Below are 6,000 nucleotides of genomic sequence, written 5' to 3' on the forward strand. Positions count from 1 at the left end.
TCGTCTCGGGGTGTGTTCTGCTGTGAGTCCTTGCTGCCCTCTCGCGCACACGCGCAGCCTCAATGTGTCCCCGTGGGTTGCAACACGAAGCAGCACAGCAACACGGAACGGTGAACTACAGAAAGTTGCAACCCACAGTTACGTCTCATACAGATATACGGGGTGGAGGGGGTGTCGCAGTGATGTCCCTGTTCACCGCTCTTCAACGCTCATCGCCGATTCACGAATCTGAGTGGCGCTTCGGAGCTGAAGTTGCCATACTTCACCACAGGGTGGCGACAACAGACCTCGGCGTTCAATTGTCACCTCGCGGACCTTCAGAGCCCGAACACAATGAACAACATTGTGGGTTATAGCAAATATCGGCCCAACACCGTCCTCCAGAAATAGATAAGAATATGGTGTAGTCCATGGACCTGTTGACTTTCCACACCAACACGACCCTGCAGCGTTTGTGGAACACGCGGCCTCTGGCTTGATAAGAACACGCGGCTGGGTAGCCAGATGTCAAGGCAAGGGCACTCCTGATTAATTCACTATTACAGTGATCAATCAAATGTTGATCATAATCTCAATAAATACCAGACTGATTCATAATGAACCGTTAGTGATTAAATATGTATATTTTAGAGTGATTCAGTAATCAAATGTGAGCGTAAAACTATTCGCTGAATTAAATTGATACGTTTAAAAAAATATGAACTAGTTTCTTGTTCGGGTAATGTAATATTAGAGCGACACATGCCTTTACCTTGACAGTTATTAACTAATCGAGTTGTTGTTTCCTTAAAACCGTATCGTGGTGAACCAGTGGGGTCCGCAGCTCCACCGCCACTCCCTCCACCATTCTGACCACTTCGTATCTCCAGCGGGATTTGGAAGCCTCGTCGCATGCTTCTCCGCGTGATCCACCCGTCGCTGCATCACAGCAGGAGCGAGAAAATCGTTTCCCTGATTCATCATCAATGGTCATTAGCCATGGTCAGTCGCCTGCTGGGTGAAGGTCTCCACCCCAAGCCGTCGCCACCACTGTTCACGACCCTGTGGTGTGATCACCCTACCCAGCAACTCCACGTGGCCTCATCTCATATTCGCGCCGACTCGGCGGCTAACGACCTTGCGGACGCGTTTCCATTCCTTGGCTGATAAAACATATTTTATTTATTTATTACAATCACCATTCCCCCCCTTCTCTATCCCAAACTCGCGCCCGGGGTTATTTTTGGGGATCCCAAGAGCTGGAACTTCTCAACCCCAGCGAGGGAATAAAATTGGCTCAAGAAGATGGAGCAGATAAGTAAACGAGCACACTGTAAACATATACAGATTTAAACATGTTAAAAATAAGGGGGCCTTTAGGCAAGTGGGTCTCCGCTCCCTCCAGGAATGCACAAGAGTCCGCTGTCGTGTGCGCGCTTCGAGAAGGTCACAGACAGGTGGGCAGCGGTTAGAGCGCTGTGCTATGAACCCGGCAACCCGAGTTCGATTCCCGCTCACGGCCATCACCAGTGACGAGTATCGGTCATGAGCCTCCCCTAGGTCCATTCAGCCTCAAATGAGTACCTGGTGCGATGTGCAAACATCTACCACTGGGGAGACAAAGGCGGCCGGGCGTGGTGCTGGCCACCCACCCCCTCGTGTAACATTCTGGCCTTCAAAAGGTGCACGCTAACAGCACTTGTCCAAAGAGTACGTTCAGGTTATACAGGGGAGCTTTGTACGTACAAATGTACGTGTCATGTTTATTATGAGCCATGACCCACCCACTGGTAGATTAAGCCGACTCCAAGTCTCAGGACCATGAGTCGATCTCGCCTCATCGGTGGAGGTCCTCTAACGGCGACCACTCCCGGGATGTCGTGCCAAGCCCCGTGCCAAGCCTCGTGCCAAGTGCGTTTACTGGAACCCAGTAGCCCCCCACCCCACCCCCGTGCCGAGAGGGCAAGGCGATCTCAGGAAATGTGCAATCACCGAATTTACCCGTTGCAGCCGAGACACCAAACAACGCAGCATCAGCTGGAGATGCATCGCAGATTGCTGGGCCCCTGGGGAAGGGGGCGGGGGCTAAACGCGCTCCCCTCGTGAGAGGCGGCTACGCGATAGGAGGCCATCTCTTGATTTTATATCTTGATTTGATATCTTGATTTGAAGCTTTCGTGACAAGAGGCGATTTCTTGATTTGAAGCTTTCGTGACTGGAGGCGATCTTTTTTTATCTCGCCCATTGGGCGGAGTGCCTCGTTTTTAATCTTTGAATCTCGGCCCCATCATCATCATTTCAGCGGGTCTATTTGTGTTTGTTATGCTGCACCGTGCAATATCAAAGTAACCCACAGCCCTCACCCACCCCTTCAGCATAAAAGTCCACGAGTGGAATGAGACTGAGAGCAAAGCTTGGAGGTCTCCAGACATCGACTGTGCAAACAAATGCTGTGGAATCTGGCAGAAGGAAGGAAGCGATGGCGAGGTGTGGTGGTGCTGGTGATGGTGGCGGCATTCTTGACAATGTCCATGATGACCTCTTCAAATTGATCTTCAGTGCCTCCTCAGCCGCCACCACGAGGAGGAGCCTCCGAATGGGGGGCACACGGATAGGTGATGGGTGGGGGGCATTGCTTTATCATTTAGGGGGGGCATTGCTTCATCATTTAGGGGGCATTGCTTTATCATTTAGGGGGGCATGGACCCCACTCGTGCGCTCACGATCTCAGCGTGATCGCGTCTCACCCGGCCACGCGCCGCTCCCAGTTCGGGACTTTAACCGGCTCCATGGCGCCATCCTGCGGTTGTAGAAGCGATGTCCCCTGGGGTTTGTGGTGTATGGGGTTTGTGGTGTGTGGGGTTTGTGGTGTGTGGGGTTTGTGGTGTGTGGGGTTTGTGGTGTGTGGGGTTTGTGGTGTGTGGGGTTTGTGGTGTGTGGGGTTTGTGGTGTATGGGGTTTGTGGTGTGTGGGGTTTGTGGTGTGTGGGGTTCGTGATGTGTGGGGTTCGTGGTGTGTGGGGTTTGTGGTGTGTGGGGTTTGTGGTGTGTGGGGTTTGTGATGTGTGGGGTTTGTGGTGTGTGGGGTTTGTGGTGTGTGGGGTTTGTGTTGTGTGGGGTTTGTGGTGTATGGGGTTTATGGTGTGTGGGGTTTGTGATGTGTGGTGTTTGTGATGTGTGGGGTTTGTGGTGTGTGGGGTTTGTGGTGTGTGGGGTTTGTGGTGTGTGGGGTTTGTGGTGTGTGGGGTTTGTGATGTGTGGGGTTCGTGGTGTGTGGGGTTTGTGGTGTGTGGGGTTTGTGGTGTGTGGGGTTTGTGATGTGTGGGGTTTGTGGTGTGTGGGGTTTGTGGTGTGTGGGGTTTGTGATGTGTGGGGTTTGTGATGTGTGGGGTTTGTGATGTGTGGGGTTCGTGGTGTGTGGGGTTTGTGGTGTGTGGGGTTTGTGGTGTGTGGGGTTTGTGGTGTGTGGGGGTTGTGGTGTGTGGGGTTTGTGATGCGTGGGGTTTGTGGTGTGTGGAGTTTGTGGTGTGTGGGGTTTGTGGTGTGGGGTTTGTGATGTGTGGGGTTTGTGGTGTGTGGAGTTTGTGGCGTGTGGGGTTTTTGGGCAGCGGAGTGGGGGGGGGGCGTCTCCCCGCGCTCTCGAAGCTGCGGGGAAATTGTAGCCCCGCCCCCCATCCCCCACGCGGGACTCGCTCCCATTCATCCCGCGCACGCGCACAATTCATAGTGGCCAACGCCGCATCGCTCCCTCCTCCTCCTCCATCTCCCAGCCTCCGTCCCTCTCCCCACAACGCAATGACCTCTACAACAGAGTGGAAACCAGGACGGTGGCTGAAATTTACGCTTTGAAAAATCACGGGGCCTCTCGGGGCGTTGTGAAGTTGTTGATGATGGTGGTGGTAGTGGCGGGGTGGTGGTGATGATGATGATGTATTCACGAGCCAACACGCCCCCCCCCACCAACCCCTCCCTCTAACCCTGTGCCTCGGCGACTCACATCTGTCTGACCCCCCCTTCTCCTCCCTCCGCTTCCCCCTCCCCCGTTACTGTCAGAGAGAACGCGTTGTTCACCCGATCAGCAGCACGCTCACCTCTTCCTCCACAGCTCCCCCCACACACCTGTCACTTCCTCTCTCCAGCCCCCCTTGAACCCTCCATCCCCCTCCTCCCCTGCCTTTCCTCCTCCGCCTCCCCTAGCCCCCGCACCCACCTCCTCCTGATACCTCCAAACGCCCCATCCCTGCTTTACATTTGGTTCCATTCCTGGAAAATCCGCACATCATCAGTGGCACGTGGTATTTGAACCCTTACTGGGCCTCCCCTAGGTAGAAATGGAGAGAGAAAGGCGGTCGGGCGTGGTGCTGGCCACCCACCCCATTGTGTGCCGTGTCGCTTACAGCACTTGCCCCAACAGTCTGTTCAAGGATATACGGGGGATGGTTGTCTCTGTGCAAACCAGTTTATTCACAAATGTGTTTCAATTGAATGTGTCCGTGGCGAGTGACATCTGAACCGGTTTTGGGACTCTCCTAGGTCAACTCAGCCATACATGGGAATCTGTTGCGATGTGTGAAGCATTTAGAGTCATCATTGGTGAGACAAAGGCGACCTGGCACGATGCTGGTTACACCACCCCCTCGTGCGCCCTTCGCAATCACCTTATTAGGTGATTGCGAACAGCAGTCTGCATGTTTTTACGTGAGTGAGTGTATGCGTGACTCAGCCTCAAATGAGTACCTGGTGTGGTGTGTAATCATTGCCACTGGCGAGACAAATTAATCATTTGGCGGGACCCTGGGGTCCCGCAAAAATCAGGTCAATAATTATTATTTTTCAGTCCGCCCACTCGTGATCCCGACAGCAACGCGCCGCCCGCCCAGACTCGCGCCAACAAGCGCCAGCAGCAGCAGGCGGCGATCGACACGATGGACGCCACCCCACCGGCCAAACGCAAGCCCCGGGGAGCGTCCGCCGCAGTCGCGCGCGGCGACGACGCCCTCCGATCAGCCGTCGATCCTCAGCTTCTTTGCCAAGGCGAGCCCGCCCCCCCAGGCAGTGAATTTAACGTGTTTATGTATTTTTTCAACTTTTAACGAATCTTAGTGCCCCGAGTAGCTCTCGACGAGACTAATCGATTGACACTAGTTTCGTTGTCGGTAAGGCAAGACTCGTGTCGCTATGCGGTTTTCCCCACCCCGGGGCAGTGATGGGACCCCGGGGTCCCGCCAATTGCTTCAAATGAGTACCTGGTGTGGTGTGTAATCATTGCCACTGGCGAGACAAATGAGTACCTGGTGTGGTGTGTAATCATTGCCACTGGTGAGACAAATGAGTACCTGGTGTGGTGTGTAATCATTGCCACTGGCGAGACTAATGAGTACCTGGTGTGGTGTGTAATCATTGCCACTGGCGAGACAAATGAGTACCTGGTGTGGTGTGTAATCATTGCCACTGGCGAGACAAATGAGTACCTGGTGTGGTGTGTAATCATTGCCACTGGCGAGACAAATGAGTACCTGGTGTGGTGTGTAATCATTGCCACTGGCGAGACAAATGAGTACCTGGTGTGGTGTGTAACCATTGCCACTGGCGAGACAAATGAGTACCTGGTGTGGTGTGTAACCATTGCCACTGGCGAGACAAATGAGTACCTGGTGTGGTGTGTAATCATTGCCACTGGCGAGACAAATGAGTACCTGGCGTGGTGTGTAATCATTGCCACTGGCGAGACAAATGAGTACCTGGTGTGGTGTGTAATCATTGCCACTGGCGAGACAAATGAGTACCTGGTGTGGTGGTGTGGTGTGTAATCATTGCCACTGGCGAGGCAAAAGGCGGGTGCTCGTGTGCCGTGCTCACTAACAGCACTTGTCCCAACAATCTGTTAAGGCTATAGGGTAAGCTTTGTCTTTATATGTGTGTCTGGGGGGGGGTATAATTGGGGGCAAGGGGGCGCGCCGGCTCTAATTCGCACTGTACGGATCAGAGCGCGCGCGCGCGAAGCCGCCAAGGGGCGAGTGAT

This window comes from Petromyzon marinus, chromosome 15 (assembly GCF_048934315.1).
Source record: "Petromyzon marinus isolate PM22_M1 ecotype Great Lakes invasive population chromosome 15, UKy_Petmar_22M1.pri1.0, whole genome shotgun sequence".
Classification (NCBI taxonomy): domain Eukaryota; kingdom Metazoa; phylum Chordata; class Hyperoartia; order Petromyzontiformes; family Petromyzontidae; genus Petromyzon; species Petromyzon marinus.